Here is a 23,979-nt window from a genome sequence, read left to right as displayed (position 1 = left end):
TGGAGAGACAGGGTTTCACCATGTTGCCGAGGCTCGTCTCAAACTACTGGGCTCAAGAGATCCTCCTGCTTCAGCCTCCCAAAGTGCTGGGATTACAGGTGTGACTCAGCATGCCCGGCCCAAACTGAAATTTTCTTTTTTTTTTTTGGAATGATAAATATATTTTATGTATTTATTTTTGTTCTCTCGAGATAACATTTTATTTCCTTAAAGCAAAGGCAACATGGCCCCACTAAACTGAATATAAAAGCTTTCTAAAAGGAAATGTTACCCTATGACTCCCCTGCTTGAAGTCCTGGGACTCTCCAGGATTTGTTTAAATGCAAATTTAGTTTACATAATTTGTCACTACTTCCAATCCCCAAGCCTGCTTATACCATGCATGCGCGCGCGCACACACACACACGCACACACACACACACACACACATTCTCCAACCATAGTATATTATCCTTTATTCCTCAAAGTGGCATGTTCTCATATTCTCTAGCATCTATGCACATTTTTCTGCCCTTTGCTTAATTTTGTCTTTCTCTGTAGAAGACCTCATAAACTCTAACCCTAATTTCAAGACTCAAGTTAAATGCCACTTTCCTTGTGAAAATGGAAACTTTCCCCTTCAATGAGAGTGTGTCAGGGTCCTTTCTTCTTTTTTTATAAAATAGAGACGGGGTCTTGCTGTGTTGCCCAGGCTGGCCCTGAACTCCTGGGCTCAAGCAATCCTCTTGCCTCAACCTCCCAATTGCTGGGATTACAGGCATGAGCCACTGCGCCTGGCCAAAGTGTCCCTTCTTTATATGCTTCTCTAGCCCTCTATTCACACTTCCATGCTAAACACTCAGTGTTATCATTGCATTAGGATTGCTTCCTTCAGAAACCATATATGAAAGCCGTTTTTGTTTCGTTTTTCTCCATTGCCTCATAAAATACTGAGCAAATCATAGTCAACACTTTAATAACTGTCTGTTGGCTGGCTGGGCACGGTGGCTCACACCTGTAATCTTAGCACTTTGGGAGGCCGAGGCGGGTGGATCATGAGGTCAGGGGATCGAGACCATCCTGGTTAACACGGTGAAACCCTGTCTCTACTAAAAATACAAAAAATTAGCTGGGCGTGGTGGTGGGTGCCTGTAGTCCCAGCTACTTGGGAGGCTGAGGCAGGAGAATCGCTTGAATCTGGGAGGCAGAGGTTCCAGTGAGCCGAGATTGGGCCACTGCACTCCAGCCTGGGCGACAGAGCAAGACTCTGCCTCCAAAAAACAAACAAGCAAACAAACAAAAAACTGTCTATTGGCCAATGAAATAAAAGAAAAAACCAAAATCACTATTAGAAGTTCGCCAAAAAAATAGGTCTTGGGAGCAGAGGGAAAGGCTTAGAGCAAAATAAGTAGGGAATAAACTATGAAAGTTTCATTTTTCCCCATTGCTACAGCACCTAGTTTAACAGCCAAGCCTACCTAGGACCCCTGTATTCTGGCAGCCCACTAGAGCAAGAAGAGCTGGAAATGATGCTTCAGTGGGATAGCTATTTGCTAAGCCACATTTCTAGGTTATGGTGGTTTGGGGAAGGGGCAATTATTCCCCTATTCCACATGAATTTATAATGATGTTGCAGATGAAGTGTAGGTAGATGCAGCAGTGGCTTGGCCAAGGCGTCTCATTAGTGGCACCGCGATATGCTGTGTCCTCTTAATCCAGTTCTTCACTTTGACTACACTACTGAAAGCCAAATTCCATTATTCTTGACAATTGGGGAGATAATTTTGTACCATGTGTATTCATAATGCCCTTGATAATTTATTAAAAATCATGGAGACCTTTTGTTTAAATGCAAACCAAGTACTATAAATCTCATTGATTTTCAAGTTTTATCACCCAAATTCGAATAGGTACATGGTGTGGGCCGACGGGGTGTGCAGTGGGCTGCAAATGACATCAGAAACACGTGGAACACAAGTGACAGAGGTCCTAAGGGCACATTTTAAGTCTGCTTCTCCTGGTACTGTGTATGTCTGAGGGTAAAATCGACTTTCCTTATCGAGAAGTGCAGTGACTCCTGCCCTTACTCCTCTGTCTTCTTCCCACCTGACACTGGGTCTCATGAGTGTTCACAAGCATGGCGCCTGGCTTGTTCTGTGGCATTTGCCCCATTCTCCTCCTTTGCGCTGACTAATGCAGAAATGTCACCGGCCGCCCTATGGGTTGCCTTGCAGATGTGACGCAAGTTCCCTGTCCTTGCACTAGCGCTGCCTGCTGTTTTGTGGACTGCAGAGGAGAGCTGCCTTGTGTTTCCAGTGTTCCTCCTGAATGGTGTGAAACCACTCTTTTATTTCATTTTCATCTTTCTCTTTCCCCGGGACTCTGACATGAGTTCCTGAGAAAAATGGTGGAGGCAGGAAACAATCTTAAGCCATAAAACCTGCTGTCCTGGAAGGTGCCACTCTCCTCTGAAAAAAATGCATGATCCTTACACTTAGTTCATTAGCCTCTGTTATTACTTTCTCCCACGATGCCATTTGTGGTTCAGGCAAAAATACACCTATGAACTCATTCTACCAGCCCTCCAAATAGCTGTACCGGTATAAGGCTGGACAGCCTTGAGATTGGGGTGGTGAGGATGGCATAACATAGCTTAGATCAGTCAGATCCATTGCTTAATATGTATCTATAGTGAAACAATGTTTATAAACAAAGGGCTAGAAGACCCTTGACATCTTTGAGGGGAATAATTTGCTCAAGGCTACCATTATGCAGCATTGCACATGGCATCCTAATCTAGGTCCTTCTAATTTCAGAGCCACTATACTTTTAATACTTCTCGTTTCTTGTCTAATTTTCTATCTTTAGCCTAGTGCTGGACGATACATGTGAAATACATGTTGGATGAATGAACGAGGACAGGAACCAAAACACATTGTGTGTGAAGATGCTAATGCCCTGGAAACACCATGAAGACAATGCCCAAGTAAAACAGTTGTGGATGGTGGTTTCTTTTGAAGTATCACTTGTTTAAAAAACTATCTCTGAGGAACTGATTTGGAGTGAGAATTTACTATATAACAGCTTGAATTTTTAAAGACATAGCTCAGAGTCTTTATGACCTGCTTGAGAGCTGATAATGGATTTTGACAATAATGATTTGAAGTGAATTTCTTTTCCTGAAGACTTTAAAAATATCTCATGAAGTTTTCTATAAGATGTCTCTGTTAGGCATGTGAAATTTTAAATAATACATTTATAAATCAGTACCTTATTTTCTTCCACTGCGAATATAGCAAAAGTTGGTGACCTTTATGTCTGTCATAATAAAAATGACTTTTATTTACTTGAGAAGGACCTTTTAATCCTAAGAGATTCTTAATTTTTATGTGGTTTTCACTATTCACTATAAGAATCACTTCACTTTCTTCTACAATGTAGTTTCGTTTTTGAAAGCAGTTGATTTGTCTACTTAGGAAATGTTCCATTACATTCAAGAGCTACACATACCCTTATCTTAGCATTTTTTTTTTTTGAAAGTTGGGTTGTAGTAATAATGTTTATTTGTTGTTGTGATAGGGATCGCATACTAGGTTTTACATAGAACAATCTATATGGACACATTTGCATCCACATACAGAAATACATACACAAGAACGAATCCTTTGTACCTATAGGCACATGCACGCCTGCCCATCGTTTCATAGATATGTAAGGTTTTCCTGCCTCCCTGGGAGTTTGATTTATATAACGATGGGGCTTCTTTTATACTTACTAATTCTATTCTCTATTATATTCCAAAAGGCATCATATTATCTGCCTTGTCCAATTTTCTTCTGTGTCTCATTAAAGTGGCCTGCTGTGAAGCTAATTTTTCTTGCTCATTTTATTGATATTTTGGGAGAGTGAGATATTTTCCAAGCAGTTCCTGCTTTAGTATAGGGTTGTGGTAGCTGTCAAAAGAAGGCTTTGAAACCATCCTCTAAAATAAATCAAGAATAAAAGCAGCTTATTTTAGTATCTCTATTGAAATACAAATTACAGGTCATTGATCTTTTCCACACTTCCTTGCAATTATTTCTGTTGACGGTTTTTTTTAAATGAGACAATGCAATATATTTTAAAAAGCAAATAAATAAACCTCAAGGATAAGAATAGCACCAAATGGGTTTGTAAATGGCTTTGACACACATTTAGTAGGACAAAAGCATCATAAAACCTAGCTTTGTTGTTATTTACTACAATCCAAAATAAAGTGTATCAGTCATTAGGTTAACACAACTCTAAACCAATCTAAAATCTCACCATGGAGGGACTGTTTAACTCTACAAGTTTAGACTGACTTATTCTTGTCAGGTCAACTAGTTTTCCAAAATATGCATAAATTTTAAATAATGTATAATAATACCAGAAAACAGAAATGTATCTCCGTTTGCCTGCCCTCAGCCCCTTGCCTTCCCTCCTTTGAAAAGTAAAAAAGAATTGAGGTGACGCCAAAACAAGGAACATCCTTTCCTCTAAGAGATGGCAGTCTGTGCTTTGCCTTTGGGGGCCAGATGGCAGTGAGAACATTGAGAAACCAGCAAATGTCTGGGTTTGCACCCTGGCTCTTTCCCTTTCTCTCTCTGAGCCCCACCTTACCCTTCTGCAAACTGGGGATAATTAGACTCTTGTAGGATGGTTGAGGGGATGTATATAATTAAAGCAAATAGTGATTGACATATAGTAAGTACTGTGTCATGTTTGTTAAAGAAAATAAAGATCTCAATAGCTGGACTACATCGAAACAAAATAAACATTTGGAATAATAAGTGGCTGTTTTTAGTAAAACAAAGAAAATGTGTACCTTCTGCAGATCCATTTAAGATTTGGCATTGAGAGACAAAAATTATTTTCCTTTGTGATAGATTCTCAAGTGGAAGTCTCAGAATGTGGCAGAGTCAGGGAAAGAGTGGAAAGGGACACATTAGCATCATATTACCAGGGGCAAGTCCAGAGGGACCGGGCCAGCACAAATCACAGTGCTGCTTCTGAAGGTTTTATCAGCTCAGCAGTGAATTCCGAATTCAGCTTATCTCTTCCAACCTGCTCCACAGGCCACTAGTTCTATAAATTGTTAATAGGTGTGTTTGGAAGAGGTTCCTAGGTAAAATAAGTTTGTCAAATACTGAGTTAAGCAAACTTAAATAATAATTCTTGGAGCTTTTAATGTATTTAATATGAATTTCAATCCTGTCGGAAATGCACATATTGTGTATCGCATCCCAAATTTATTTCACCATGATTTCCTTGTAAAAAATCATAGAACTATTGTTATCCTCCTGAAGATAGAATGTCATTTGGGAAATGAGTAACTTTTTGATCCTTGTCATATTACACAGACAAGAACTGAATATAATACAGTTGGTTTAGGAAGCAAGAAAATAAGGTTAATAATAGCTAGCATCCAAATAACATTTTACAGCTTAAAACATATTTTCATATCTATTATTTCTTTCAGAAGCATATTTTCCTCTTTCATATTCACTCACCCTCCACCTCACTGCCTTTCTCCTGAAATCATGTGACTGGGCATTCTGAGTGCTGAGTCATTCCAGTTCCAAGTAAATACCTCTTCATAGAACACTTTGCTTATGTGCTCAAAGAGGTGAGATAAAGACAATACTGTTTTTGGTAGCAAAAAAGTAGAAATTATCTGATATTTACCAAGGGAGGAATGAGTAAACAAAGAGCATGCAAACAATGCATGTTAGTTAAAATGAATGAACTAGCTTTATATGCAATAGCATGCATAAGTCTTAAAAACATGGTTTTGGGTGATAGTAAATGGGACAAAATTAAAATAAGCAAAAATAGGACTGAGTTTTGAAATCACTGGCAAATAACAATGAGAAGGAAGAGGTGCTATGGATAATGGTGACATGAGTGGAGTTAATTCTCATCAAAACTTAGGTAATCTTATTAGTGTAAGGCTTGGAAAATTAGGAGGGCCACAGTTGTTTTAATGCTCTCTCTCTCACTGTTTCTTGTATTGCTCTGTATTTCCTGAGAATCTCATTCACATTCAAGATTTCATTTGTCAACATATATGCTAATGACACACACATTTATATTTCCACCTCACACTTTTTTCTTGAACGGCAGGTCTGTATATCCATTGTCTGGCTGAACATCTTTACTTGGATATCTTGCAGACAGCTCAAACATAGTATGTCTCAAACAATTCATGAGTCCACACTACTCTCTCCCTCTTCTATGAAGAAACACATAAAGGTCACTCCTCTTCTTGTATTTTCCATCTCATACTTACAAATGACACTCAAGCCAAAACCCATTTGTCATTCCCAACCCACCACCCTTCCCCACATCCAGTGTGATCATATTCTTTCCCTTCTCCCTTCTTCCTTCTTCCTTCTCCGTTTCTTTCCAGCCCAGCCCCTCCTCTATGTCTCTTCTTCCACTACCCCAGTTCATTTACCTTAATGATGTTTTCCTGGGTTATTGTACTATCTCTTTAAACATATGTCTGCTTCTAGTATGGTTGTTTTCCAAAACATCCTCTACATGTTTGTCAGATCTTCCCTAATCTCACATGTTTCATATATATCTCTATTTTCCATCACATCCTTTGGTGACCTCCCTTAATTTTTGATTAAGTATAAACTCCTTAGCATGGCTTCAAAAGTCTTGATTTGTTAAACCAGTAACTACTACCCCTTAACGATGATCTTCTACAACTTGTTTCCTACACTTCTTCCTCTTCCCCTCTTCCTCACCGTTGGCTCTTCCAAACTCCAGCCATATCAACCTACACACCTTTTCCTGTGTATTTCTGCATGCTTGGAATGCGCTTCTCAACCCTGTCCTTTGATGTGCCTCTATACTTCCTTTTAAGACTCTAAGAAATGCAGTTATCTTGTACTCCTTCATAAATCAAAAACTATGCAATAGAAGCATCACATACATTATGACTTATAGTTATTTTGATCCATTAGAATAAAAACAGTGAAAATTAAAAGCAATATTTGAATCCATTGGACTGGTAAATCTGAATAATCTAGAATACTCTGATACGGAATATCATTTCAGAAATAAAATAGGAATTTTTATGGTTTATGAAACATTTGTGGGATTTGTAAATGCAAATAAATTATCCTTCAGTTTTTAAGCATCTTTAGGGCAGGAACTGTGTGTGTTTATTTTATAAGCTCCATAGCACATAATTCCATGCTTTACACATACTAAGCACTCAGCAAATATTTGTAATATTGAAAAACTGATTATGTTGCCATGGGAACACATGACGTCAAAACATTTAATAATAGATATTATTTTACCTCGCAGAAATAAGGCAAATGTTAACTAGGTGTACCCACTAAGTTTTTGAAATATCACTTTGAAAATGTGAATGTTACTGTGTTTATGTACCCGTTGTAAATAAATAATGCAAGGAAAAGGTGTTTGCAAGATATCTAGAAATATATTTAGTTTCCTGTATACTTAAAAAAATGCCTTTAAACATACTTTATATTGCTTTCTTACACTCTGGATTTTTTAAAAAATATATTACTTTCAAAGATACCTTCTTGTAAAATAATGAGAACAAATTGCCATTAGTTCCACTCAATATAACAGGAAACTATGTCATAGAGAAGAATTCTTTATTTGAAAGCATTTAAACAAATAACATATTAACCACTTTTTACCAACAATTCATAATTTAAAACAGAAAAGTAGGGGAATGAAGCAGTACATCGAGGTAGGAAGCATTTACGTAGCACAGGTGAAAAGTAACCTTTAAATATTTGCCAATCTATTTCCTCAGTTTTCACTTTCTTGTCATAAATACTTATACAGAAGTAGTGACTTGATAATTAGCTCATTGATAGTAATTTGGCATAAATTAAGTACTTGTTTCCATTCAGGGACACCAGAGTAATCAGCAACTGGGACAGGTGAATCTAATTTACAATTTTTTCCTTTAACCGAATTTCATAGGGCATACAGTTAAGTAGACAACATTACTATTTTTCTCCTTGGTAAATAAGTTAAATGATCATTTTGGTTTCAAAAGTGAATATTATATGCCTAGGAGTGAGAAATTAGATAAAATATATATGTATGTTGGAGCTTTTTTAATTAAAAAGGAAAGCATATATTATTGTAATGTTTAGACGTGACAGTAATTTAAGGAAGAAAGCTTTAAGTTTATACACTCTGAAATGTGTATGTTTGAACAATAAAACATCAGCTTCAATTCTACTGATGAGTATTTTACTTCTGTCTCGTAACAGCCAGTGTGTTCTGTGTCATAGAACACTGTATTATTGTGTATGTGGGGACTCGTTGAAGAAAATGGAGTGAAAGGTACAAACTTATGCAATATTTCCTCACTAGAGATCATTCTCTGAGACCATAAGTAGAGAATTATTTGCTCCGTGGGCAAATATATATGATTATTTTTGTATTAAAGTACTGAAATAACCTGTATCATATACTATACCATTTAATTTCTACCATACAATTTCTCTTCTATTGAAATAATTTTGATAAATGATTTGAATGATGTCTGCCTTTTGGTTTTTTCACAAATTGCCGAATCAGGGCACACTGCTACTTTTCTCTGCCTGGAGATATAGAGAGAAATATGGAGATAGATAAATGGGCAAAGACAGAGAGAAAGAGAGACAGAGATCCATACATATGCTTTTTAAAGCAGATAAAAGAGAGCACTGAACAAGAGGCTAAAGAAAAAATTATTATTTTCATCATTTGATTGGCTGCTGCTAACTTTTCAGAAAAGATTAATCATCATCAGAAAACATTTTGAAGACTCATGCCCCATGCTGTTTTCATACTCTTTAAAGCCATTTAGACTGATAGAATCCTTGTATTCTAGGAGCTTATGACCCAAGCCAGATAATGCAGTATGCATCTACAAGGCAGAGATTGTAGAATAAAGCTCAGAATAAATAGCAAAAAAAAAAAAAAAAAAAAAAAAAAAAGAATTAAAAATTAGAAGGCCCGAAATGCAGGAGTGTGATTGAGTAGACAAAAAGAACTTTTCTGAAGTTTGATCTTCTCTAATACAGTATCTTCAAATAGGTCTGGCATCAAGATCATTATCATATGACTACCTCCCAGATCCTGGATCAGGCCTACTGTTTATTAAGATAAATGTAGATGTGTCTGCAAAGGAGCACTTCAAACTAACAGACCTTCATAATGCTGTGTGACTAGTTTGGGATTTTTTTTTTTTTTTTTAATCATTGCTTTATCATTTGCCTTAGGTCATTTCTGAAAGCCCTATTATGTCATGAATTGAATTATGCTATGATTTGAGTTTATTCCTTCATATTTGAAAAGCCTTCCAGGACTATCCTTCTCTGATTTGCAGTTAAGTGAAATTAAAAGTCTGACTGTTAGGTAGTGCCTTTAGACCAGCTGAAATAGCTCCTCCAGCTTACATCCTTAGGGCCTCGTTAGGAAGAGGCTCACAGCATGCTTGACACGGGTTAATATTTGCAGAGCTCATTTACCTACATTGGAAACAAACCAAAAAAAGGCCAGATGAATTCTACTGAAGTGAAGAAGGCTGAGGGCATCAGTGCCCATCATCTGGGTCACCCTTCTCTGTCGGAAGTGGATGACCCACCAGGCAGTGACTCCTTAGCTCTTTGAAAGTGGCAGAACCTGTTGAAAATGGGTCTTCAAGTATGTTTGTTGTTAAACATTCCACAGGATAAAATAGGTAACCCGTAACCTTGAGAGCAAAGGGGAGTAAAAAAAGGATTCCTTTCCAAAACAATATATGTCCTTTACGTGGACCAAGTTAGCCATAGGGTTTGTTTTCCCAGAGGATAAAGGATAATATTCACACAATCCTGGCTATTCTCTGATGGGATTGTAAGCCACAGTTTTTTCCTAATTAGAAATACAGAGTATGGTGGTTTGCAGTTACTTCGAGAAAATTAGTTGTTAGTTTCCTCATTACTATTTCTCCTTACTATATGGCATTTAGATTAAGGTATCCATTTGAGGAAAATCTGTGCCAATAGTTATGGGCCAAAAGTCCTCAACAACTGAACACTGTCTTCTCTATCAACCCTGATATCAGACTTACTTAGGAGTCATTACTTTTGTCTAATTATGAGGATGACTTTGAATAAAACTAGATAAGTGTACTTAAATAATATGCACTAGCTTACTAATCCAGAAGCCTTCTCAACCTTTGTTTATCATTAGATTAACTAGAGATTTTAGAGTACCTGATCTGTTTGCTAAAGAGACTCTGGTCTATTGTATCTCTTTCTATAAAAGCACAATGGAGAAAACATGTCAACACTCTTGAACCCCAGTAGGAGTTTTAAAACTTAATTACTGTCAAAAAAAATTCAATGACCAACCCGGGCTCAGGATTTTTCTAATGTCTTTTCTACCGATCTCTTTCCTTCTGTTTACTGCCAGTATTCTTGAGGGAATAAAATGTCTTCAGCATTGCTCAGAATTCTCCTTACCAATGATTTCTATTAAATTTTCCCATTTACCATAAATTTTTCTTCAACACCATATTTTTGTATCCTTAGGTTGCTTCTAGAGTTGTGACTTTTTTGAGAAGACTTCTTGAATTTGGAATTGTTAGGAAAGTGTGTGTACACACTTTGGGGCTTTTGTTACTGGATACTATGTGACTCCAGTGGACATTCTGAAGAGCAGAGCGTGAATTTCCCTTTTCCCTGGACCCTCACTAACAACTGTGTATTAACTTTTTAAATCTTTATCAGTTCTATGGATGACAGTTTAAAGTGTGAGCCATGACTTTTAAGTTGTCATTTGTAGTCACTCTGCTTTTCCTCTTTGCAACATTTGATTCTATTGGGTATATCCAACCACTTGAACCTCTCATCTCCTGACTTTTTATAATATTATTCCTTAATTGATTTCTGTCCAACTATTATTATTTAGCCTCTTTAACTAATATTCATTAATAGTAGACATACTGGCTTATACTCTCTGCTCTGATAAACAAATCCTATGGGTATATTCAGAGTTTCAAACTCTGTATACTTCAAAGCTGATCTGTGAAACATGGCCCCTGTGACATTTCTGCTTGATATTGTAGCTATCTTCAAATATTTGATGGAGACTGGGACTTATAAGACTGCTGGACAATGCCAAAGGCACTTTTTATTATTGTTTTATTGTCACGACAGCTGAAGTTCAGTAAGAAGTAACTTGTTTGTCCAAGATTATATGGTCAATAAGTGGGAGATTGAAGACCCTCTGGAAAAGACCCTTTGGAAGTCTAGAAGTCTACCACTGCCTTTCAGGCAGGACTAAAACTTGGTGTTAGGATAACAGTACCTCAGCATAGGAGCATCTGGAGTTAAGCCCGCCACTTCACAGTGGAATGTCCCCAACAAATAGAATCATCTCTTTGTGTTGAGTTTGCTCAGCTGCAAAGTGGGGATAATGCTATCTACTTCAGCAAGGTTGTTGTGATCATTAAATAATACATATAGTAGTACTCTGTTAATTTTAAAGCTCCGTAGGTAAAGGGAGGAGTGTGTTTGCACATGCTATTGTTTGTGTTTGGAGGTGGTGTATTATGAGGTCATCCCCTGAAAAATAATTTGTACAACTTCGTTTTGAAACATACCACATCTTTACTGTCTAGAATTTTTTGTATTAAGTTGCTCTTCTCATGCAGGTTGATGTGTGGTCAATTCAGTTTGGGCCATAAAAATCTACAGCAGAAAACACTTCGGTGGGGTTGGACCTCAGTACATTACTCAAGTGTCGCTTATATCCGTCCTTTCTTCCCTTTCTCTCTATGTAATCATGATTTTAGTTCAGGCCTTCTTTATCTTTAACTTTCCTTTGTCCACTCCCTTCTCTTCAATCCATCTTCTAATAACAGAATATCACTTCTAATGAAAGAAAGATCACTTCCAATGGAGTGATCTTTCTAATAACAGAAAGTTGATCCTTTCACTTCATTGATTATAAACATTTAATGACCCAATGTTGCATATGTATGGTGCAAGGATGCAATGTAAATGTTGTAGCATCGCTTTTCAAGCTTACCCAACCTCCCCTATCCTCCTGGTCACTAGGCCATTCTTCTTTTAGTACATCAGGCTTGGAGTTCGAGAAATATGATGATGGATAGTGATTCTTTTTCTTCTATATATTTTTCCTACTATAGATGTTAAGACCATTAAAACTTCAGGAATATTGTAAAATTTAACGTGTCTAACTGCATTCAAGTAATTTCTTATGTATTCATTTGTTATCACTAAAACTTACTAACATCTTTCTAGAAAAAAACACCTTTGACAATTTTATCATTTCGTGATTTCCTAACCAAAAATAGTAGCATGTAAATCTGAAAGCTAAGATGTTAATTTTTTTTTCTCTTGATAGAGGGGGTGATCTGTATGCAATAATTAGTAGATTTTGCTTGTGCTTTTCTATATGTAATGGTTATTTGCATTGAACTTTAATTATTGGATACCCAGAGATGAGAAGCTTTGCCTAAAGGCATATCCTGGTTAAAAATATTTTACCCATTATCTGTTGTTGTTGAAAACACTGGGGAGAATATACTTTTCGTCCAAGTACTGTATTCTGAATAATGTTTCATCCATAAGGATTACAGATCTTTGCAGTCTGTCAGCATCATGTTTCTGCATAATTATTCACCTTGTCAATTACTCGTATTTGAGTGTTGAATGACTAGTGTTAGGTTGAATGATACTGATCCCAGAATATTATCTGGAACGTGTTCCTTAAAATAAGCTGATAGATAAATTTGTTTTATCATATGCTATCGTCTAAAATTAGGCTTAGAAAATAATATATGGTTAAGAACTCAGTTAATGAGATGCTGGGTGATTAAGTCATTTCTATGCCTAATTGATGGATAATGAGTTCATTGGGAAAAATTTATTGAGTTTCAAAACCAAGTGACAGGTTACTCTAGTTGTTGACAGTAACAGGGAAAACACAAGATCTCAAAGTTAGTAAATTCATTGAGTATTTTCTCTTAGAATAGAGTTTGTTACAAAATAAATATTTTTCTTAAGATTCAAATTATTTTCAACATTTTTTAATTTAAGAACAGAGAGTCAAATTTGTAATATTCATGGGAAAAATCCAAGGAGACAGAAGAGAAGCAGGGACCTTGTTTTACTTAACTTCTGGCCTTGAATTTAGCCTGACACATTGTAACAGTTCACAGAATGTTTGATGGATAAAGGAATGAATGGTTAAGTGGATGGATGGATAGATGCATGGATAGATGAGTGAGTGAATGAAATAAAGACTTGTCAAGAAGTCAGCGAAATAGATGTAATGAATGGAAATAATAGATTACCAAATTCCTATGCACATGATATACCTGAGAATCATTTCATGCCAAAACACATCGTATCACTCCAAATTAATGCCATTTTTCAAAATGATTGCTTTAATCCTTATAGGCTACGGTTCAAAGTAATTTTGAAAGTATTATTTTGTTTTTAACTTCAAAACAACTTTAAAGCTATATAAGAAAACAACTTTATTGATTCATTATTTGATAAGAACATCCCCAAAATTTAACCAAATGTTAACCAAGTGCTCTGACCTAAGTTAGTAGACAGCAAGGGGCTCAAAATGACTTTTGTTCCTCTAAAATTACATATGTCTTCAGAGGAGTTTTGCTTTTTGAGGTGTATCTCAAAGAATATGTGGCAGTTTCTGAGTGAAAAATTCCAAAAAGAAGTTGAACAATAGATTTACTGGAATAAGTTTATTGTTTTCAAGGAGACTATTCTGAAGGGGCAAAACCCATTTGAAAGTATGTCTAAAAAGCAGTCTTATTAAACTATTATCCATACCTCAAAGCTACATTTAATGGCATAAAGATTACTGTGATTTGACCTACCGAGAAAGTTACAAATATGTATTGATGAATTTCTATAAAATTAAGCCTTTTTTTCAAATATATATTCATTCTGGGCAAATGTTTGTTATTCCTGTGACCTCCTGAGCAGCAATAATTCAGTCTTACTTATTTTGTAAAATATTTCCCTGGTCAGAATGAAATTCTGAAATTTTAAAATATAGTACTAATGGTTTGTCAGTGCCAGGAGGATCAAGGATTTTTGTTTTATTAAATAAACATTTTTATTGCATTAGCTATTGTGGTGTAAAGCAATAAAATGATATGCCGCCTTTTCTACCGCCTTGCCCCCTTTTATGGGAATGTTAGTATGACCTACATGCTAATTAATTTAGTAAAATCATTTGAAAGGTTTTGGTTTTCTAAATGTGTTGGATTTTTCTTGTGAAAAAACCGACCTTGGTAGAAATTGCCTTTACTTTAATAACCAGTTCACCTCTAACCTCAGTCTTCAAGACTCTCCTTTTAAAGGAACAAAAGTAAAATAAATGAGGTACTCTGAAATAGTAAACGCTAACACAGAATCCTATATACCATCTTATTTTGGAACATTCATGGCTATTGTGTAGAACAGAGACAAAGGAAGTATAAAAGGAGAGGCAAACTCTGATTGATGGAGGCAGAAGCCCATGTGTGGCACCGTATTTTTACTCTATTGTCTTGTTCTTGGGTGAGATATGATTTTAATGCCATAAATACTGGTGCTTCACTTAATAGGTGGGATTCGGGGAATGACTTAGCTGACTTATTTATATACATAATCTGAAGGCAGTGCCTATAAGGCTTCTATTAGGACAGGTTGTCTAATAGGAATTCAGTGGCAAATCACTTATTGAAATGCAGAGTACAATGACCCATAGGATAACTGTAATGAGCTGGATCTTCAATCTGTCCAACCAAATCCCATTTAGATATCTATTTGAAACAGTTGTATTGCCCCAGTGAACAAGTAGGCAGTTAGAGATTAGTAAATTATACCTGTTGACATTGAAAGGTGAGAAACAAGTTGTGACTAGATAAGTTGTATTTGTTTCTCTGCATTTGTTTAATTATTGTTTTAATTAAGCTTATAGTCTCTACAAAGTGGAATGTTAAATGTATTTCACCTTTGAACTTAGTGTAGTATTTAAGTGTGTTGTAATAATTGTATGCAATTCTGGCTGTTAATTTAGCTCAATGAAGGATTTTAATGTTTTGGATTTATATTTACTTAATCAAATATTTATACATTTTAAGAAGTTTAAAATGTTTATGTATAAGAATGCCAAGATACCATAGAAATGCAAATGAAACAAAAATGGAGATCAAATAGATTATGAAGCCGAAATGAAATTCTACTACAATAAAAATGGAAAGAAAACACTGAAGATAAACACTTGGAAATGAGAAAGTAAAATATCATTAGACTAATCAAAGAGAAGTACTAAATGCTAAGCAGAAATAAGTTGTAATCATCATGGACAAACATAAAACAGAATATGTCCTGTAACTTGGAACACTGCAGAGAATTTGGATATTGTTTTCATAGCATGCACCCTTCTCAATTCATGTGACAAAACACCATTATTTACCAAAAGACATTTTCTCACAAGTTTTACCTTCTCAGTTAACTATTCCATGCATAGATTTTTAATGCTATAGAAAGAATATGGTAATACCCTTAAAATTCCTGTATTTCTTTTATTATGGACAACTTATGCTTTTCTTTTGAGAAGTAGGCCACTGAACTCATTAAGTGCTGCATCTGAGAAAATGTATAATTATCCTTGCAATGAAATATATGAGTACATAAATTAATTGTATTATAGTTTCTTAAGTGTTAAGTTCTGCTAGAATTATGCTGGGTACACCTGTTTTAATACACACAGCAGATAAACATTAGGAATAATTATCTGTTGTAAGTTCTGGAAACTGGTATCAGGGAGGAATGAATCCAGGAACAGAAAATGACAAGGAGGAGAAAAGTAGAATGGTAACAAGTCTTGCTTTCCAAGGTGTATTGTATTATAGTTCCCCAGAAGCAGTCCTTGAGACTAGGATTCGTGTGCTTCTCATTTATTAAGGAAGTGCTCCCAGGAGAAACCAGTAAAGGGGTGGGGGCTGCAGGACAGGAAAGGCCAGAGTCCTAGCAGGTTATGCTTTCAGAAGTCCTGATGTAGTCTCGAGGGGAGCTGTGGAATATAAATTACACTTCTGGGTTGTTATCATCTCAGGCAAGGGCACTGGACTTTCACACTGTCCTACGAGGCAGTCTTTGGCCATAAGCCTACAGGTAATGGGATGAAACACCCACTCCCAGGCACTTCCAGCTCCATGTTCCTACACCGGAACAGGCCTAAGTGGCCTAAGGTGTGCTCAGAGGAAAATTCACAGTGCTAAGCAGGAGAAACAAAGCCCATAGCCACTGGGGCTTGGGTGCTCCTAACCACTAAAGAGAGCATCAGGTCTGAGCAGCAATAGTGTCCACAAACAGCATTTCAAAATAGAAGTATTTACATTTGTTGCATTGTTACTGCTCTTTCTATATCTACTGTCACCTCCTGCTACTGTTCCTCCTGAACTCTCAAGGACCTGATGCTCTTGAGCCGCTGTCCAGATGCCCATGTCCAGGCCCGCCCTCCTTCCTCAAACTGCTCCATGCTTAACCATGTACTTTCTCTCCATACCCAATTAAAAGTCTCATTTCATTAGCACAACTCAGCTAAGTATTGAGAAGAGATGGGTTTGAACTCATTCACATTACTTTATCTTTTGTGCTTAAAAGCTGTTTGTTAACCTAAACCATCTCATCATAGTCCTTCAGACAGTTTAAGGGAAGAGGACTTGACATGGTTCAAGGAAAGAAGTTTTTCTGCAGGGAGGCCACCATGTGGGTGGAAAGGGACCCTAGATTGCTAATTTTGCTTTCTGTACTTCTGAACCCAAAGGTTTTTTTCATAGCTGCAACTTTGTGGGTTGAGTTACTTTGAGTTTCAAAATAACTCATGTCATGACAGCAAAATTATGGAAACAATGTCAAAAAAAAAAATAAGAAGTTTGATAATGAAGAAGTTAAAACTCTTTCAAAATACTCAAAATCGTTTGACAAACACCTGATAATAGAAGAAAAAAAAGGGAACATTTTTCCTTTGTCTTAGCAATTATGAATATATTTTTTTCTACTCCCCCTACTACCAGCAGGATATGGCTGACTAAATTCTCATCTCAACATAGGTTGATATACATGTAATTTGTTTGCAAGAAATCCCTGAAAATAATATGTATCAAGAGTGTTCACTATATTCATTCTTCAAATATTTATAGAGGACCTTTACTGTGATGAGACTCGTCTGAGCTGTGCTTAGCGTACAATGATGCCTGTTTTCAAGGAAGATATACCCATTTATGTTCAATTTCAAGTACTTAGCCAAGACTAGAGAGCCAAGTGAAAATGATGAAAGAAATAGTCTCACAGTGGCTATCCAATAATATACTGTGACCTTATTTCTGATAAAAAGGTGTAATTTACTTCTATAATCATCCTCTGAACAGTTTTTTAATTTTTAAATTTTCAAAATAAAGTTTATACCCAATTTTCCATATACAATAACACATTATTATTATTAATTCTATCAGTGTCATTTATGAATTGTATTATTATATTATGAAAAATCAGAGCCCAAGAAAGAGAAAAATTCTTTTTCACCACTTTAAATGTAGTTTTTTCTCATCCACGTATTTGATTTTTTGTATGTTGTTTATACACTTTTTGTATCCTGCCCTTTTCACTTAAAATGAAAACATAAGCATTTTTCTGTTGTTAGAAACTCTTCGTAAATTTTTTAATGCCTCCCAAACATTCCATTGAATGAGTTATTAGGTTAACAGTTCCCTGACCGTTGGACACCTAACTTGTTTACAACTTTTTCTCTTTCACTCTTTTAAAAGGGGTATGAGCCAGACTTTTAGTGATTGAACTTTTCCATATAGCAATGAGTCCTTTGTTGTTTACTGAGCCTTTGCAGTGCTCGTATATCTTCTTCCTGCCAACCAGAGCCTTCTATTGGGAATAAAACTTCATAATAGTCAGTAATGGGCTCTAGACAGGGTTGAGAATACCTTATACCTTTGACCACCGATTAAAGTCAAGTGAGTGGCCTAGAACTCAATAGCACTAAATACCAGATGTTTCCACTGGCTGATAACACATATAAGCAAAAGGCTACATGCGTATTTTGAGAGCTCAAGCAACCTTGAGGGTTGCCTGTGGGTGAGGTGTAGTTTACTACCGCTCTCCTGGATAACCTGGGAAATCTAAAGGAAGAAGAATCTCATAAGCTGTTTGCAGAGAGGAAAGCACATTACATTGGAGCTGGTGCTGATGCTGGTCCTGGGCATACTGAGGGTTAGTCTGATGGACTGAAAGATAGAATATTCCTTCTTAAGTTCCGAATTTACTTCTAGAGAGTGACTGAAGGTCTCAGGGACTGGGAAGGGGAAGGTTCTTTGAAGATAAACACGTCTTGAGTGGGGTGTGTCTGTGTGCGTGATTGTGTGTGTGTGTGTATTCAAGTGAGAACATTTTATTTGTGAAAGGCCTGACTAGCACTTTGAAAGTGATAAAATTCGTTGTACTTTTCACAGATCAGGATCATCTCTTTGGTAAGAATTTAGGGCAGCAGTTAGTCTGGCATCGATTTTCACAGCAGAGTGTTGATGTATGTTTACTGTCCCAGAAACACTTTCATTCTAATGTAAAGTTACCTCTTGCCATTATTTCAGTGGAATGTGCAAGAACGGAGGTAAGGTCACAAGATGCAGGAAAGAAGATGTTGATAACCTATGTATGTGTGGAAACAGGACATAGATAGGGTAGGTCATAGCTAGGATAAGTTTACTACTTCCAATATCCTGGCCTTTTCTAGAAAACTATTTCAGAAAGCACATATTACTTTGAAACAGCAGTAGGCAAAGTAATACCAAACTGTGATGTAATCATCAAGAAACCCATATTTGTAATAAGGTTAATTAAATTTGCTGCAGTCTTGAGACAAGCCTCCTGTAAGTGTGCCAGTAAATCTGGTCTTGCTTTATCAAACTGAAGGGCACCCCCTCCTTCTCCCGGAACGAGTAGCTCATTGCCAGAGGACACACGCAGGCTGGCAACAATAACTAATATGTTATGAGAGGTTAGACAAGTTTAAATAGGATTCGTCTCTGAACCGAAGGGCAAATTGTAAGAAATTTCTTTGTCTGCTTGTGATGCTGTTAAATTGAAAGCACAATGGGAGGTTTGGTGGAAGCAACAAAGGTTGAAATGATGGCCTGCTGCTTGGAGCAAGCATCATGGTTTCCCCAGTGGTCCAGACATCTGCTGACAACAGCCACTCCTGGTCAGGTTCTGCTCCACATAGGGCGCGAGAACACTTTGCACCATTTAACTCATCAGAGTCTTCGAGCTCTATGGTGTGCTCCACATCAAGAATGTTTATGTAATAAAACAGAGCTAATTAAACATTTCAAAGGGAAACATTATTTTAACACTAATTAGATATGATTCCAATTCTTTTTTTCCTGCGCCAGTGCTGAAGTGCAGTAAAGCACCCTCATTTTGTTTTCTGTGCTCAGTTTTATAACAAAGTCTTAGCAAATAAAGCAATACTATCCTGTCCTATGGCATTACTTCCAGTATGATGACATGTTCAAAAACCTTTATCAAATTTAAGATGATTTTTTTTTAAAGAACAACTACAGTAACAACAATAAATCGAATATATTTGTGTTGGTGGATAAGCATGTTAACTTTTATTCATGTATAGCTTTTTTTCTGAAACACTTTAAAGGCGATGTTCTGTTATTATTTTATTTGAAACCTGTCAGGTCTGTCCAAGCAAAAAGTATCTCCATTTCACAGGTAGGGAGTCCAGGGCACGGATAGGATAAGTATGTCAGGAGCAAAGCAAGGCTGGCTAAGAGGTGTGACTCACTTAGAGCTTGCTTTCTGGGGACACCCCACTGTGAGGGTCATGAAAGAACTTTTGCTCAAGATAGCTAAAACCTACCGGATAAAAACTCATAAAATGTTCATGGAAGCCATGCTGGATTGGGAATAAATAGACAAAAGACCTCTTTAATCAATGACATATGAAATGCTGTAATATGCTTTTAACTAATTAATGAATAAAAATCTTTGAACTCTCAAAAAAATTAGTTGTACCCATGACATATGTCAGCTTTCATTTTTATTTAAAAATATAGGATAGTAATGAAAGCCTAAAGAAATTCACAAAGATTTGAGATAAGATTTCTACAGAGCAGAAAATACTGGTATGGTGGAAAACAAATCAGTTGAAAGCCTTTCAGTGATAGAGGAAGACTGAGAGTTTTAAATGTTTGAATACTTTTTAATGAATTCAATGAGACATTTTCTTTGCTTCTTCAAGGCCAGAAATAAAATATAGGGGGACTATCAAACATATTATGATAGAATAAATATATTTTATATGGTCTTGAGAAATAGTAAGCTTGTTATTATTTTTTTTACTTCTTGCCTCATATACTATGAACTCACTTTCAAGAAAGAGAGACATTGTCTATCCACAGGTTTTCTGCAGTCCTAATTAAAAAGAACTGCAATGAGAAGTTTTTCATTTCAACTTCCAACCCAAGCTTGAGGGCATAGCAGTAACTGCAGAGTATATTGTGTTCATTTTGCTGTTTGAGTAGTTCAGGAAAAAGGAGTTGCCTTTCAAACACCAAACAACTAATATGATTCCCTCAGGATACTGCTGTCGCATCAAGATTTCTTAAAAAAAAAAAAAAAAAAAAAAAAAAAAAAAAAAAAAACTCACACATTGTCATCATCATCATTTCTACTACCACCTTCAAAATAGTTAAAGTTTCAACAAATGTATCAGAGAGAACTTTTCTTCAATTGTAAATAGTTAATTGACATTTTGGCTGTGATGTTACCAATAACACCCAAATAAATTATAGATGATACACTGTCTCATTAGGTAGCCATATCAATATTTTTTAATCCAATGACTGTGTATAATTTTTTTCATGAAATATACATTCATTATGTACATACACCTTTGCAGATATTTCTAAAACTTTGGAAAGGGAAATTAGAGTATAATAAACATACTTAGTAAGTTAAAATGTTGCTCTCTCCTCCTCTAACCAGGTCTCATTCCAAACTTTCTCGTTGCTGTTCTTATTATCCCGATTTTCCCAGTTCGTCATGACTATAAACATGGAACCACCTTTTAGTCCTTCATCTCTTCTGACATTTACACCAAATGCATTAATAAGTTACACAATATTTTTTTCTGTGATCTTGCTCAGTGTTTTTAATTTTGTTATTCCACTGACCATTTTTCTACAAATCCTCTTCACCTCACTCTCATATATCGCTTTATAAGTAATCTTCCTTCCTGATTCTGTTTTTAAATTTATCTCCTGTGCAATTATCATGTTTTCCTAAAACAAAGCCTTTGTTTCATTGATGAATGAAAAATTTTTTTTTCAAAAAGTTCACTTTCTTTCCACTGAGATCTTGCCTTTGCCACCAGCCCTGCAACTCTTCTGTTCTAACCAAGACCTCAGATCTTTTCATTTACCATATCCAGGAACCATGATGCAGCCCTTGTTTTACTTGGTGTCTCTGCTGAATGTGAGGTATTGACTAATTCGTCCTGTTCACAATTTTTACCTCTATTGGCTTTTAAGAAAATGTTAGGTTAGCTTTATCTTTATCTTTTTTGCTACCCTATCTAAGCTCCTTTATATCATCTTCTTCCTTGGCCCTTGCCTTAAATGATGATTATCTTGCAGGTTCTGTTGGGCATTTTACCTTCTATTTTACCAATTTTCTTTGAGTAATTTCATTCAGGTCAATGGGTTTGACTGCTACCTAAATGCTCATGGTCACCAAATTTTTATCTTCAGTCCATAAACTTATCCATGACAACTTTTTACTCACCATTTTCACTTGAAGGTACCACAAACAGCTTAATTTCACATTTTCAAATTGATGATATTTTCGTCAGTCCAACCAAAATCAAGTCTTCTGTAATCTACATCCTTGTAAGACTCCTTAATACAAAAATATGTATTTAGCACCTTCTGATAGCCAGGCATTTTTCTTTTTTGGCATTGAGAATATAATAATAGTGCAGTAAATAGAGAAAATCCAGGTTGCAAGGAGCACACAGTTTAGTAAAGGAGAAAAACAAATTGTATACGTATTGTACAATGAGTTTCTAACAACTGTATGAGATATAACTGATAATGAACTGCACATATTTGAAGTATACAATTTGATAAGTATTGACATATGTATGGATCCAAAAAGTGGTCACCATTATCAAAATAGTGAACATGCCCTACACCCCTAAAAGTTTTCTCATGTGCCTATCTGTTTTCTGTCACTGTAGATTAGTTTGCATTTTCTAGAAGTTTATACAAATGTGATTATACACATTTATTTTTTTCAATGTTCTTTTTTGTGAGGGGGGCATCTGGTTTCACTCACCATAATTATTTAGGTTTATCCATATCATTGTGTGTATCACATAATACATTATTTATTATTGCAGAGCAATATCCCATTGTATGTGTTTGCTTGTTCATCAGTTTTATTCATCTGTTGTAAATATCTGAGGTGTTTCTAGATTGGCTATTACAAATAAAGCAGATAATGAATATTTGTGTGCAAATTTTTTATGGCCATATTCTTGAATATCTTTTGAGTAAATACCTAGAACGGGAATGACTGGATCATAGGGCAGATGCACATATAACTTTTTATGAAACTGCAACTGTTTTCCTGCCAGGAGAATACAATAGTAGTTCCAGTTCCTTTGGGCTGTCACTTGTTGTGGTTAGTGTTTTTAATTTTAGTCATTCTAATGGATAGGTGTATCTGTTATTTTAATATACGTTTATCTAATGACTAATGATGTTGAGAATATTTTCATGTGCTTATTTGCCATCTCCATATCTTCTTTAGTGAAATGTTGGTACAAATCTCGTGCCCATTTTTAAATTGGGGGTTTTTTTTTTTTATTGAGTTTTGAGAGTCTTTTGTATATTTTGGATCATAAGTTCTTGATCAATATATGATTTGTATTTCCTGTAGCCTGTGTCTTGACTATTTATTCTTTTTTTTTTTTTTTTTTTTTGAGGCAGAGTCTTGCTCTGTCACCCGGACTGGAGTGCAGTGGCCGGATCTCAGCTCACTGCAAGCTCCGCCTCCCGGGTTTACGCCATTCTCCTGCCTCAGCCTCCCGAGTAGCTGAGACTACAGGCGCCCGCCACCTCGCCCAGCTAGTTTTTATATTTTTAGTAGAGACGGGGTTTCACCGTGTTAGCCAGGATGGTCTCGATCTCCTGACCTCGTGATCCGCCCGTCTCGGCCTCCCAAAGTGCTGGGATTACAGGCTTGAGCCACCGCGCCCGGCCTATTTATTCTTTTTAAAATGTCTTTTGACAATTTTTGATGAAATCAACTTATTTTTTCTTTTATATTATTTTACTGTAGTATCCAAGCAATATTTGCCTCACCCAACACCACAAAGATTTTCTTCTATGTTTTCTTCCAGAATTTTTGTAGTTTTAGGGTTTATATTTAGGTATGTGATCCATTTTGAATCAATATTAGCATATGAGGCAAAGTGGGGATCGCAGTTTTTATTTTTCCATATGAATAACCAGCTGTTCCAGCACCACTTATTAAAAACACTATACTTTATCCCCTAAGTTTTTTTTGTAGCTTCATCAAAAATCAGTTTTCAATATATCTGTGGGTTAAATTTTTTGTTTTTATGTTTATTTTTAGAGACGGTCTCCCTCTGTCACCCAGGCTTTAGTGCAATGGTGTGATCATAGCTTACTATAAACTCACACTCCTTGGCTGAAGATATCCTCCTGCTTCAGCCTTCCAAGTAGCCAGTACTACATGCATGGGCCACCATACCCAGCTAATTCTTTTCTTTCCCTCCCTCCCTCCCTCCCTCCCTCCCTTCCTTCCTTCCTTCCTTCCTTCCTTCCTTCCTTCCTTCCTTCCT

General features: G+C 36.2%; 1 protein-coding gene across 7 annotated transcripts in view; it reads left to right on the top strand.

The window, feature by feature from the left end:
- SOX5 (SRY-box transcription factor 5) overlaps positions 1-23,979 on the top strand; it is a 1,029,303-nt gene that overhangs the window by 394,003 nt on the left and 611,321 nt on the right. The gene's annotated exons all lie outside the window — the stretch shown is intronic.

The sequence above is a fragment of the Piliocolobus tephrosceles genome, chromosome 10, assembly GCF_002776525.5.
Source record: "Piliocolobus tephrosceles isolate RC106 chromosome 10, ASM277652v3, whole genome shotgun sequence".
Taxonomy (NCBI): Eukaryota; Metazoa; Chordata; class Mammalia; order Primates; family Cercopithecidae; genus Piliocolobus; species Piliocolobus tephrosceles.
Note: the sequence above shows the minus strand (reverse complement) of the source record. Positions and strands in the feature narration are given on the sequence as shown.